Here is a 15116-nt window from a genome sequence, read left to right on the forward strand (position 1 = left end):
TCAGTGTGAGTTTTTCCCGAGAGCGCACAGGAGCGTGCGTACGCCCCTGTGGAGCTTTTGAAGTGAGGCACACGGGCATGGGGAATTTCTACACGCTCGTGTGGATGCACAGAACGCCAAAAGTCGCGAGTTCTGTTTAAAAGAGGATGGTTCCTCTCCCTCTTCATGATTCCTTTTCAATTGAAAACACTCTCACAGTACTCTCCGAGCCCATAGCGCCAGTTTGGTGTGATTTTAGCGAAGTTTTACGGCCGGCTTTTCATTTTCACACTCCTCCTCGTCGGTAAATCCTTTTTCATCATCTTCTTCGTCAATTCATATTTTCTATCGATTAATCTGGTTAATAATACTTCGTTTCTTCAATTAGAACAATAATTTATGTTTATAACGAAGTTAGAAGTATTATTAAGTTGTATTTTTGGATTGTTGATGCGTGGCATTGCGTTTCTCACGCCCCATGGATCCACACGCCCGTGCGGAAATTCCACACGATAGTATTGTTTTATCAACTTGTTTGACCAATTTTATTTAAATTTTGCAGATCATGGCACCTAGGTCAAAGAAGCAAGCTGATAAGAGGCCACGTGAGTCATCCTCTGAGCCCGAGGGCATGTGATTTGCGATTCCCGAACATCAGGTCCGTTATGAGCGATTGTCGAGACTCCATTTCGGACAGACTCCATTTTTGGACGCTACTATACTGTAGGAGCTTCAACAGGGTGATGAGTTCGCCGACAAGATCGAGGATCTAGTTTCAAAAGGCGGTTGGTGGCAGTTGCTGACTATTAGAGAGCCAGCCATCCGAGAGTTTACACTAAAGGTGCTCTCCTCATTCGTGTTTGATAGAGCGTATGCGAGCTTCGACAGTTTGGGCACCATTCAGTTCATAGTATTTGGACGCCACCATAGCTTGAGCATTACGCAGTTGTCCGTACTACTTGGCCTATACGAGGAGGCATTCACAGCTACAGAGGAGTATGCACAGTTGCCTACTGATTATCCTGGAACATTGACCCCGCAGAGAGCTTAGAGAGTGCTATGTGGTCAAGGTCAGTACGAGCCAGCGGTGTCCAAGGCCACGTGCCTTTCCTGACCTGCAAACAGATATTTGCACGCCATTATGAGTAGGTCGGTGAATGGCTGTGGTGACAGTACTGGTGTCTTTAGCCGTCTGGAGCTACTGTACTTGTACTCGATGGTAGAGCGCGTACCGATCCACTTAGGGCACATCCTGGCTGATTACATCAGACATCAGGGACAGTATGCTAGATTGGGAGTGTGGTACCCTGTCCTGATTTTTGACCTCAGGCCTTTTTAGGTTTCTTGTGTATGCATTAGGGGCAAAATGGTCATTTTGCACTAGTGGCATATTTGCATGACTGCACAGTAGGTGGTGGGTGAAAACCGACCCGGAAACCGAGGGGCAAAAGCGGTCTTTTGGACCCTTTTTTTCAATATCTTTTTCTCGTATGAGGGCATTGTGGTCATTTCCATGTTTTTCTTTTTAGAAAAATCTGAGAATTTAGAGAGGTGAAGCACGTGGCAAACTTGCTTCTAGCCCATTCTTTTTCTTTCTTCTAAGCCTTTCCTTCTTGTTTTTTTCCTTCTTGGCCGAGAAAATTTTGGAAATAAAATTAGCTCGAGGCGAGTTATTTTGGCAAATCAACGCTTCTATCTCCTTCCTCTCATTACCCTAAGCTTGGTAAGGCTTCGATTTAAGGTTTTCTCCTTATATTTTCTTCGTATTTAATTATTTTTGAAAATTCTTGAAACCTTGGAAATTGATACTTGTTTGAGTTGTTTTTGGACTCAAATCGAAGCCCTCGATCTTGAGATTCATGTATGCGTATGTTTGTGAAGAAATTTTGCAATTTGGAGTTGTAAATCGTCGTTAAACCATTAATTAAGGCGCGGTTCACTGTAGCAAAAACCTCTAGTTACTGTAGCAATTCAGAAAACACTGTAGCACCGAAATTTTTGACCCTTTCTGGTATTTCTTTGATCCATATTGAAGCTCTTCTTACCTTGAACTCATTGGAACTAGTTTTACTCCATTCTGAGATCGTTTGGATCCAAAATGACGATGTTTTGCCATAAAACCCTAATGTTTTGTATTAGACATGTATAATTGTATTTTTATACATTTTCTTGTGATTATCATTATTATGTTCATTAGAATTTGGATTCCCTGCTTGTATCTAGGTGGTGAAGCATCCTCCAAGGGGAAGGAAACCGCCAATCAGTGTGCGCGTCTCCATGCGAGGCAACATGTTCTGTGAGTGGGTTATGTTGAGTGCACAATTCTAATTGAGTATCGAAAATACTTTATTTGTTTTTCTGAAATGATTTTCATGGCTTTATCATGTTTTCAAATCACTAGCTATAGGAGAAAAGAAAGTGTAGATGACCACTAGAGACTATGGTTTATTTAAAATGACTTGTGGTTTACTCTCTGAAAAATCATGAGAAAGCTTGTTAATGTTGTACTTGCGTTAGTTGAGATTGAACTTGAGGATATACATGCTTGGTGGATGAATGGAAATTGCTGATTATTACAACAAGTTCATGGAGCTTATGGGTTATAAGTAAAATTGATTATGTATGTTCAAAGGATGATTTAATCTCCCTAATGATGCATAATTTCTGAAGTTTTGAGGCATGATGTGATAAACATGGTACATGGAACCCTGATGAAGTCTTGAATGCTAAGGTATATGACTACACTAGTATATTGGAATTGGAATAACTTGTGGAACCTTATATATGATTTTTGGCTAGTCGATGAGATTTATGCTAATATATTCTTTGTAATATCTGAGAACCATGGGTGACATAATTACACTTATGTTGTAGGATTCTCACAAATTGATGAGGTTTGTTCTTGTGAGCATAGTGTAGGGTGCTTAATTGTAGTTTGATCATATCGGGATATACATATGTATATATATATATATATCGGGTGGATGCCAATGATTATGATTATTATTCTAAATGGAATTTATTTAGAAGGTTGATGATGAATAGCTTGAGCTATATATGTGACAAGTGTTGAATTGCAAAGACTGAATATTCCTGTGAATTTTTAATAATAGTTTGATTTAATACATCCTTAGAGGAGATAGTCAACTTGTGAGTATTTTGACAATGAAATTATTATAGATGAAGTAAATATTAATGTTGAGGTAATGACACTATGATAAGGATCTAAAACATTGTTGAGTATAAGAGAGGCTCGAATAGTAAAGACTTATGAAAGTAAATACCTGATGATGTGTAAAGTAGGATTTAATCAATGTGTATATTGACATGTGTAAATATATGTGATGAGATGAACATATTTTTCATGACTTGTAAAAGTATTTAGAGGTTGTGATTGACTAGACCTTGGGGATTAATCTTGTACTTTGAGGAAAAATTAGTGAGTCGAAGAAAGAGAAAGTCGGAATGATCCTAAGTAACTTGAGGTTTAACTAGACCAAAAAAACCATGTTTGTTCCGACGACTTTTTTTATTGTATTTCAAACTTAATGTTTCTTTTTCTACACTATTGGCATCTACTTTTTAGAAATGGTTTGTAAAACTTTTTCACTTGTATAAGCATGCTTTTTGATATTTATGGTTATGAAAACAAAAAGGGTTTTTATTTTCGAATGGCATGTTCTTCTAGATTGTGGATATTATAATGCGTTTAATATTGGCTGGTTTTTATTGTCTAAAAGCAATGCTTCAAAGTTTCGCATATTATTGTGTTATTCTTGGCATTTGGACAGAAATGTTTTTGAATGTATTGGCACATCGGGATTGGAATACTTTTTTGAAAGTTTACATGCATTGCTATGCTTTGGCTTTGGATTTGTGGAAATAGTGTTTATTCCCGATATGTGAATGCTTGTCCTGGATAAGGACCCACGTGACATGAGTGATTCAGATTGTATTATTACTACTGACTATATGTTGGTTTTGGATGGTGACGGTGGGCTAAGGGCCCGACTACTGCGATGAGTGGGTCCCCAACGGGCCGACCTTTAGAGATGGCGTTGTGGACACGGGTGTTGATTTTTGTCGAGATCGGTGGGAGCGTAGAGCCACGATTGGATGATACATCGGGATCCCGGGGTCACCACAGCGGGACCCGGTGGGCCAACGTCAAGGGTGCGAAGACCTTGACGGCTCTCAACTTAGTCGCGACGGCGGCTAAAGTTAGAAAGAGTGTTTTTAGGCCATTGTTTATTTGATCGAGACGAAATTTCAATATTTGAGGAAAATTCTATTTTCTTGCAATTGGTATATTCGAAGTGTGATCTTTTACATAGCATGTTTGATATCTTAATGTTTTTCGAACATATATCATGCAGAATTGAGGATTTGTGATTATCGAGGATTTTATTTATTTAAGTTGGTTTTTCTACTCATTTTGGGAAATTATATCCAAGCATTTGTTTTATACATGTTGATGTTTTGTCTATACTCGTGAGAATTTATGTTTTGGTTTCTAAATACCAAGGTTTCATATCCTGTATTTCCATTGTGTTGCAAATGTGAACGTTCCAGTTCATTTATGTTATTGTAGAATGTGCTTATCGGAATTTCATCGATTTGTTTTGATATTCTGTTAGATTTGTGCTAACCCATTCACTGAGTGACTATGGTTACTCACCCCCTCCTCCCTTCCAGGTTTTAGTGGTTTGGGTCGTCATAGCGAGGCGAAGTGTTAGCAGTTTGCATTCCAAGTCAGGTTGTTTATTTACTGTTAATCAGATTGCATTGTATGATTGCAGTGGATCCACTGGTGTTCTTAACTCTGTAACTGTGATTTGTATATCTTTCACTTTACGGTTGACTCTTCGAGTGAAAGTTTTGCTTTTGGTACCTTTATTATTGTGGTGTTGTTTAGCAGGAGTTTGTGAGCCTTGCGATGACTCGAGGGTTGAGTGGTGTGTGTTCCTCCTCGGGATCGTCGCGGCGGTTGTCACGTGGCGGGCCTGCGGGTCGGGACGTGACAGGGAGTGATCTTCTTAGGCCCTTACATTACGAGACTAGTGCTGGGCATGAGTCTCTTCGATTCTATTCTCGGGGCCGAGAAGACGAGTGTACCCACTCCCCTGGGTTTAGAGACAATACGGTTGATGGGCATGGTCCTCAGGTTGCGGATAGGGGTTTTTGCTTTAGTCCTACCAGCCCAAGAGATAGCTGAGGATGAAGCCGGAGCATCTCAGCCCACCCCGAGCCTCAGCCAGCATCGTATGTTTTCACCATCTCGAGCCAATGATCGCTTTGAGAGGCTCGAGAATGCTATAGGAATGGTCTGAGCCAAGGTTGCCGAGATTAGGGCTACGCAGGCTATTCAGTACACAGAGTTTATGGCACGTTTCGACTTATTACAGCAGATCCTAGAGCGAGACATTATCTCATCATTTGTCCTGCAGCCGAGGACTCTTCAGGCCCCGTCAGTTCCTCCGGCACCTCCATCCTCGACCCCAGCACCAGAGGACCCACTTTATGCTTCCACTTCAGCAGCAGCAGCAGCAGCGGAGCCTAAGAGCGACTCTGACACTTGACTTTTCTTTTACTTTCATGCCTTTTACTTTATTTTATTTTCATGTTTTTAGACTTGTTTGCTCAGAAAGGATTTTTCCTTCTGAGTTTATGTTATGTTGCATTTATCGAGTTGTATTCATTGCTTCATCTTTTATACACTCGAGTTATTTTTGTTTTTCTTGAGCTTCACTGAACCTCTTCGTGTATGCATGCAGATGGTCTTGTCATCTTGGGAATTGACATTTAGTCATGGGCACGGCCAAGGTGCTTCAGCACTTGCCCATGTGAGCTTCACAACCCGTTGGAACACTACTCCGTACGAATTAGCTTCATCAAACGCAACACTAGGAGTCAGGCTAGTATTGTTTTGATTACTTCTCCCACATCTATTTTTGAATGATATATTTTGAGTGAGTGACAAGTTCCCCTTGCTTATATCCCTCAAGTGCACGGGCTTGTCCGAGTGAGCGGGGTCTAATCCACAGGGAGTAGGGAGTGAAAATACTTAATTTGATTCTTAGCTATGTGGAAGATCAATTGTGATAGGTGTGAAATTGATTCAATTCTCAATAATAAAATCAACAAGTGAAAGAGCAAAAGTAAGAAGAGGGTAAGGCAATCGATAAAGATGGGGTACTCGGATAATGCTTAACCTAGGATAATCGCTTCAAATGCAAGAACTCTCTATTATGCTTCCTAATAAATGCAATGGTGAGTCGTGGAAATCCTTACATACATAATCCCAAATCTAAGGTCAACTATGCCTAACTCAATACATGTCTCGGAGGAGAAATCGAACAATCTCAACACCTCGCACTCGGATAGAGTTGCAATGAACTGTAGCGATTTCAAGTGATAAATCTCTTTCTAAATATAGACCTAACCCTTTGGTCCAGGCGGAAGGTCCCTAGCCACAATTAAGCCCTAGATACTAAGATCCTCTCAACGCTTCACTCCATTGCACTCGCAACTAGGCCCCAGCGGAGGTTCATCCTTTAGACCACTCACTCTATTATGGCCGCAAAGAACTCAAGGAACGGAGGTAGAACTATCACACCGGAGGGGAAAGGGGACGCTCCTGTACCTCTCGACTCACCCTCTCAACCCTCTCCAACCTAGCTTTGTCTAACGCTCGTGGTGTGTCACTCACTCACAAGGTTACCAACAAGAACTCTCAACCCTAGTGTCACTCTAGGGGAAATGTTCATACAATCAAGCATTCAAGGTTGGAACTCACAATAAACATCAATTTATTGAAAGCATAATAAAGAAGTTCAATGAAACGAATACATCCTCGGTTTCACAATCATCCAAGTACCCACTAGGGGTTTAGCTCTCCATGGAGCTTTATACAATCAAAGAAATCGAATGTAAAAGCAATGAATCCATAAAGAAACCCCCTCGATGGTCGTGTCGATGGTCTTGTGGAGAGTCCTCTACTCATCCTCCAAAGATTCTTTCGTCCGGCATAGGATACGCCTCGATCGAAGCTCCCCTACCAACCTTCTTCCTAATGTAATCACAATGTTGGAGATGTAGAACTTCTCCAAAACCTTGGCCAATACCCCTCGAAACCCTAGCCGAAGTCCTCTCACAAGTTGGGGAAAAGATGGAGAAAAGAATACCAAAATCGGGGCTGAAATCGGCTTTAAATAGGGCTGGAATCGGGCGACTGCAGGGGCGTGTATGATGTCACACGCCCCTGTGGAATTTCCACACAGGCGTGGATAATTTCCACACGCCCGTGTGGATTCTCTGTTTCTCTGATTTCTCGGCTGGGCTGCTACAGTAAATACTCCAGAATTCCATACTTTCATTGGGGTAAGGCAAACGGGCACACGTTTACATCGTGAATCACTTGCCTCTTCAATGATGCGCACGTTGGTGGATCTCTTGTTCTTATATGCATAAATCAGAATGTTTGAGTGTGACTGCCTTTGTGCCCCTCCAAATGAATGTGCTCACTCGAATACGAGTAGGTTGGCACACACTCTAGCATCTCACACCTGACCTATGTCTTCGCGTTTGAACCTTAGCAAGATCTCCTCCAAAATAGGTGCATTATGATCCACATTGGCCTATTTCCTTCATACTCGGCCTCACAACCCTACCTGCATAAAAGCAACATAAAAACACACATAATAATGTAAAAACCTGAGAAAAGTAATGCTCAACATAAGGAATGAACGCTTCGCATTCATATCGCACAAGAACTTATCAAACTCCCCCACACTTAAGCTTTTGCTTGTCCTCAAGCAAACATTAAAACATTCTGTGTATTGATGAAGAAAATATTGAAAGTGCTTGGCCTTAGGTTCACCAAGGTATACAAAGAAAGTATTCTACAAGTAAGGAAAATTTCAACAATAAATACGAAAAATCAATGCTCTAGCTAAAAACTTGAATCAAAAAGGACAACAAACCCGAATTTCGTGTATGCGTGTGAACTCACTCAAAATAACCCAAGGTATACTACTCAAAGTTCTAAGTACAAGGGACTTATTTATCTACAAAAGTGACAAAATTTTAAAAGATGGTAGTAGCTTCACAAATCCTCTAAGGTAGCACTTTCCAAAGCGGCCGCTAAGGTGGCTTTCACACTTTCGAGGTGGTAGCTCTTTCTACCCGAGTGGTAGCTTTCACTCATCTTATGAGATAGCTCTTTCTCTCATTAGGGCATAACTAGTATCCGACTTGTGAGAGTAGATTCATACTTCATAGGTGGTAGCTCTTTCCACCCAACAAACACAAATAAACAATAAAACTATTTTGTTCCTTCTTTTCATTTTCAAATTTTTTTTTTTTCAGTTTAGCACAAGAAAATAAACCTAACTAGTCCCTTTAACATCGAACATGAGTTTCCAATAGAGTTCAAAGAGTGAGTAGTGCACTAAGTGTAAATAGGGCAAAAATTCCTAAAAATTCAAGCAAGAACTAGAGCATGAAAACATTCAATGTTAACAATTCTCCTAGACTTAAGAATACAATCATTGCAACTACGGTGAACCGCCATTGGCTATGTGAGCATATATCAATCAAGAACAATAGAAAAGATGTGCGCATTATGAAACTCCCCCCCACACTTAAGTTGTACATTGTCCTCAATGTACACATGCAAGCTCACTCAAAATATATCATTCAAAAAAATAGATGTGGAAGAAGCAATCAAAACAATACTCCCCGACTCCCTAGTGTTGCGCTTTGATGAAGCTAATTCACTGGGAGTAGTGTTCCAACGGGTTGTGAAGCTCGCACGGCCAAGTGCTAAAGCACCTTGGCCGTACCCATGACTAAGAATCAATTTCCAAGAAGACAAGACCATATGCGGTGAAGCTCAAGAAAAACAAAAATAACTCGAGTGTATAAAAGATGAAGCAATGAATACAACTCGATAATGCAAAATAACATAAACTCAAGTAAAAATCCTTTTCACGAGTGAACAAGTCTAAAAACAAGAAAATAAGATAAAGTAAAATGCATGAAAGTAAAAAGGAAGGTCAAGTGTCGAAGTCGCTCTCAGTCTCAGCTGCCGCTCAGAGTGGAAGCATATAGTGGGTCCTCGGTGCCGGGGTCGAGGGATGGAGGTGCCGGAGGTACTCGATGATGCTCAAGAGTCCTCCCGTGCAGGACAAAGGATGTGGCGCGTCTCGCCTAGGATCTCGCTGTAATATGTCGAAACGTGCCATGAACTCTCGTGTACTCGAGTGGCTCGCGTAGCCCTAATCTCGGCGATCTCGCCGAGCTTCAGCCACCTCTGTCCGCATTTTCACTCCCATGGCGCTCTCGAGCCTTTCAAAATGATCATGGGCTCGAGATGGTGGAACTGTACGCACGGGGTGGTTCCACTCATCACGGAGGTGTCTCGGCTCCATTGGTGTTGGTTGTAGCTCAGTGATCGAGATGCCCCGACTTTCATCTCGAATGGTATGTTCAAAGACATAGACACCATTTGAATATTTTCAGGTCAACCCCATGAGCCTCGATGGTCTCCTAACCCAAGTGGTGCTCGGTATTATCGCTTTCTCGGTTCTGCTGATTTTGTCTCGCAAACTCATCCCCACAATGAGTCTGGTAATATATGGACCCGAGAAAATTACACCCAATCGAGGATATTGTCCTTGATGCTTCAAATACTCTGCTAAAATGTGTCCCAGATGGACCGGTTCGTTCTGGACCATGGAGTAGAAGTATAGAAGCTCTTGCTTGTTGATGACTCCCGTACTATCACCACGCCCATTTACTGACCTACTTATGATGGCGTGAAGATATCTGTAACTAGGTCGAGATAAACATGAAGACTTAGACACTCCTGGTTCATAACGCCCATTTCCACATAATAATGAATACGCCTTAATGGGAGATAAACCCGTCATGTCTATTGGAAGGTTCTCATACTCCTCAGTTTCAGTATATTCGTCATCATATAAACCAAGTCTAGTGGAAAACTGTGTGACACTCATACTATGATGCTGCCCAAAAGCTCTAAACTGAATCACGTCGACACTATCAAAATGAGCATTAGAGCGGTCGAACTCAAATGAAGCAAGCACCTCCAAAGTAAGTGTGCGGATAGCAGGGTCACGAATGTTCAGTAACTTGTGCCAATTACCGACCAATAATAATTTGTCGACCTCGTCAGCCATATCATCTGCTAGTTGTACCTTCCTGACTAACTCAATATCTGGGATACGCGTTTGACCAAATTTAAGTTTCTCTAACCGCTCAAATCGAGCTTGATGCGCCGGTAGTGTGAATCCATAACTTCCGATTCAGGGGCAAGCTTTCGAGGTCGCTAGCAAATCGTTTCTTTGATTTGGTAGCCATGCCTGCATGTATTAGAAAAGGAAAATCCATCAGGTCCATTCAGACTGCAGAAAAATGAAAACACACGGTCGTGCGGAAATTCCGCACGCCCGTGCGCTTCCACGGGGCGTGGAAACCGCACGCCCCTTGTAGGCAATCTCCATGCCACCTCTCTATTCCACTTCCATATCATCTTAGAAACAAATTATAATCAGTTTTATCAAGAAAACGATGCATATTAACCATTTCAATCGCAGACAATCAGTTAGAATCCTACGAAATCGAAGACGAGAGGAAATCAAGGCTTACAAATGAACTGCATGTAAACACTCCTATAATCCACACAATGCTCTATCAATCGACTCGAAGACGACAGTAGTAGGGGACAAGAATTTCATAAAAAATGCTCTTTGGGTGTTTTAGGGTTATTTGAGGAGAAGGGTGTGACTCTTGTATTAGGAGAGTGGATGGTCCTTTAAATCCTCGAGGAACCACACGGGCAGCGTGGAGTCGCCCACGCCTGCGGCGCCGAGAATAACAGTCACGTGGTCGCGCACGCCCTGGCTCACTCGGATATCGGAGACACTATACACGCCCGCACTTCCGCAAGACTGCCGTGACATTCACATGCCGAACTCTGGCAGTGGGCAGCCCAGCAGACGCCACCATGTTTTCTGGGATGGAAAGCAACCTTCAGAGATTCCGTGACCAAGCGTATTTAAAAATGACCCACGCCTGCGTGTGGTTCACGAGGTCACCCACAAGGGCGAGTCCACGCCTGGTGGTCTCGGGAACTTTGCTCAACTTCGCAGGAAGGCACACGCCGGTATGGAAATTATCCACGGGCAAGTGCGCGCACGCATGGTCGCCCACAGGCAGTCGCAGACGCCCGTGCGCTCTTTGGAAGAAGTTCACAAGAGACACTACCCAAGCGTAGGGAATTTCCACACGCCTGCGTGTTTTCTTGATGACTTAGAAAAACTTGCAGTGCTCGGCAACTAGTCTCGAATCATGTTTACACACTCGTGAGCCCGCCCCTATCGTGTAAGATATACCGTGATAAAACACAAAATAGAACTCAAACGACCAAATCTCGCCAATTCTCAACAAAACATACAATGGATTCTTTTTAAAAACCCACAATAAAAATCGCAAAGACAAGCACTCAAAAATTGAGACACCAACACTTAACAATTTATTCATACAAACAAACTAAACTAAAAGGTACTGAAAACAGTAAGTAAACACTTCTAAGTTCTCCCAAGAAGCTTTGTGTTTAACGTCACTAAGCTTAACGATCTTTCTTACTCCTCACGAGTTCATGGAGAAAAATACTCTCATTATCACTACAAATCTCTCCTCCATGGTATGGTTTCAGCCTCATGTCCATTCACCTTGAATGTGCCCTCTCTCGAATGATTAATCTCAATGCTCCATGAGGTGAAACTTCGCCACTGTGATAACGGACCGAGACCATCTTGATTTAAGTTTCCCGGAATAAACGTAGACTCGGAATTGAATAGAGCACCCGATCGCCGACTTTGAAGTCTTTTGGGATTTTTAATATGCTTTGTCATGCCACTCCTAAATTCTTTCCTTATACATCCTCGCATTCTCATATGCCTTCATCCTCCATTCATCAAGCTCATTGAGATGTAATATTCAAGTCTTCCGTGACTAGCAGAAGTCGAAATTCATCAATTTAATTACCCAATAAGCTTTGTGCTCTAACTCCACTCTCAGAAATGGCAAGATTTTTCCATACACCAAATTATAAGGAGTGGTCCCTATTAGTGTTTTTGTATGTCTGTCTCTATGAGCCCAAAGCGTGTCATCCAATCTTTCGCACTCAACTCGCTTACCTCGATCCATTGTTTTGGTCAAGATTCTCTTGAGCTCTCTATTTGTAACATCCACTTGCCCACTGGTTTGAGGATGGTAAGGTGTCGCAAGACGATGATGAACTCCATAACGCTTTAACACTTTCTCAAATTGTGTGTTACAAAAGTGTGTTCCCCGATCGCTAATGATAATTCTTGGAGTTCGAATCGAGCTAATAACTTCTTAAGAAATTTTACTACGCTTCTTGAATCATTAGTTGGAAGAGCTCGGCTTCCACCCACTTGGAAACATAGTCAAACGTTACCAAAATGTATTGATTGCCATTGGATTCTTTGAAATGGTCCCATGAAATCAATTCCCATACATCAAATACCTCTCGAAATTGCATAGGATTTTGGGGCATCTCATCCCTTCGTGATAAGTTTCCAAAGACTTTGGACAACTATCACATCGTAAAACGAATTGATGAACATCTTGGAATAAAAGCTCGGCCAAGAGAACCCAGCAGACTAGAACCTTCTCTCGCAATTCGACTTTGATGCATAGTGCCCCCATCGGGCCTCGGTGACAATGTGCAATGATGTTCCACCCTTCCCCTAGAAACACACACCGCACCACCCTCGATCTCGCGAAATATGGAACATGTACGGATCCTCCCGTAAGAAATTCTTTAGATCATCAGCAAATTTCTTCTTCCAGCTGAAAGCTTAAGCCCCCGCTTCAATACCTGCGATGACAATTTGCAAAAATCGACAAACGAGGGTATTTTTCCGATTCGATTCCCTGCATCGCATACAAATGTTCCTGGAAGAAATCATTAACCTCCTTGCTTGCCTCAGTTCTTGCCCCTCACAACCTTCTAATCTCGACTAAATGATCTGCAACCACATTCTCTCTCGTCCTTTATCTTTGATTTCCATATCTAATTTTCAGTAACAACAATATCCACTCGATCAATCTATATCAAGATCCGGCTTTGTTCATGAGATAACCCGTGACATTAGATAGGATGAGATATGGTCTGAATTTATCACAAGCATACACTACTGCTAATAATTCCTTTTCAGTAGTGGTGTAATTCTCTTGTGCACTTGTGAGGGTCTTGCTAGCATAATAAATCGGTTGAAATTGCTTATTTCTTCTTTGCCCTAAAACCGCCTCCCCATTGCATAATCACCGCTAATCACACATTACTTCAAAATGGCTCATCCCACTGGGTGTTGTCGTGGATTGGTGCTTGCACTAACTTCTCTTTCAATACATTGAATGTATCTGAACAATCATTCCCAAGTCAGCAAAGGTATCCTTTTTCCAAGTTTGGTAAAATCTGTCTCGTAGATTTTCGAAAAGTCCTTAATAAACCTTCTCAGAAACCTCGCATGACCCAAGAAACCATGGATCCCTTTTACATTTGTAGGTGCCGAAGTTTGTCAATTATCTCACCCGCCTTTATCCACTCTCCATACCGCCTCGAGAAATCATATGCCCAAGAATGATGCCTTCTCGCACCATAGCAAAGTGACCTTCTCCCGCTTAAGGACAAGATTTGTCTCTCTTTCACATCTCACTAATACTTTTCCAAATTGTTTAGCAAGCATCAAAAGAGTCCCCGAACACTCGAAAAGTCATCCATGAAAACTTCCATAATATCTTCAAGAAAAATCACAAAATGGCACTATGCAACGCTGAATGTTGCTATGCCATAACAACCCAAGGCATTCTTCTATATAGCAAAGGTACCATAAGGCAAGTAAATGTGGTTTTCTCCTGATCTTCCGCTATTGGAATTTGAAAGCATCCGCATGCCATCAAGGAGAAATAATAGAAATGATGTCCTCGCTAATCTCTCCAACATTTGGTCAACGAAGGGCAAAAGGAAGTGATCTTTCCGAGTGACATCATTTAGTCTTCTATAATCAATGCATCTCGCTAACCAGCCACCGTCCTCGTGGGATTAACTCATTCTTTTCATTCCTCACCATCAGTTATTCCTCCTTTCTTCGACAACTTGGCCTGACTCACCCACTTGTCAGTTTGACTATGGGGTAGAGATCCCCTATCCAAAAGTTTTATTACCCTCCACCTTAACAACCTCCTTCATATTCGTTCAATCTTCACGAGGTTGGATTACGATTTATAGTCATCCTCCATTAGGATCTTATGAGTGCATAATGATGGGTTTATACCCTTAATGTCGGAAATATTCCATGCGATAGCCGATTTGTGCTTTTTCAACATGCTAACAAGTTTATCCTTTTTGTTCGCAGATAAGTTCGATGCCACGATTACGGAGTTTAGAGTCTTCCCTTTAGAAATGCATATTCCAAATGTGCTGGAAGAGTTTTAAGCTCAAGTTTTGGTGGTTCGACAATTGATGGTCAGCAAGCTACACTCCTTCACTATCAATCTCCTCAAATCAGCTCCGCCCATGTTCAGCACCTCTACTTTCTTCCTTATCCACCCGCAGTGATCTATTTCCTTTACAGTCCTAAGCATCGGAGTATCAACTCTGCAAACCATTCCACGTCATTCCAAATTTTGGAGATAGTAACACCAACCTAAAAGAGTTCTTGCCTCCTGATCTTTGGTAGGAAGGCTCAAACCCAGCGCGATTTTTCTATACTCCGTCATCAAACTGACGGGCATCATCGACACCCGACGCGGGATTCCTGCTAGTCTGCTTCATAACACTATCTTTTCTCCATAAGCCTAGTCTCCTTGAATCCTCGGGCGATGTACTCTTCAACCGACTCTTCCAAAGGTCGTTGAGTTGTATATTGTCCATGATAGAATAACACGCATGTACTCATTCCATGCTAGTGCGTTTGAACTTTCGGCTTCCACGCGCTCGAATTCTTCATTCTCGATGGATAGTGTCAAATGATTCAAACATGTTAACCTATTTTCATGCAGCAGAAACATGGGAAAGATTA

General features: G+C 41.9%; 1 long non-coding RNA gene across 1 annotated transcript; it reads left to right on the forward strand.

Annotated features, from left to right (window-relative positions):
- Window positions 1–2221: 2221 nt before the first annotated feature.
- LOC120269462 lies at window positions 2222–4871 on the forward strand. Its single transcript, XR_005539164.1, has 2 exons — window positions 2222–2275; window positions 4675–4871. It is a non-coding gene; the product is annotated as an uncharacterized LOC120269462 (long non-coding RNA).
- Window positions 4872–15116: the final 10245 nt, after the last annotated feature.

The sequence above is a fragment of the Dioscorea cayenensis genome, chromosome 9 (genome assembly GCF_009730915.1).
Source record: "Dioscorea cayenensis subsp. rotundata cultivar TDr96_F1 chromosome 9, TDr96_F1_v2_PseudoChromosome.rev07_lg8_w22 25.fasta, whole genome shotgun sequence".
Lineage (NCBI taxonomy): Eukaryota > Viridiplantae > Streptophyta > Magnoliopsida > Dioscoreales > Dioscoreaceae > Dioscorea > Dioscorea cayenensis.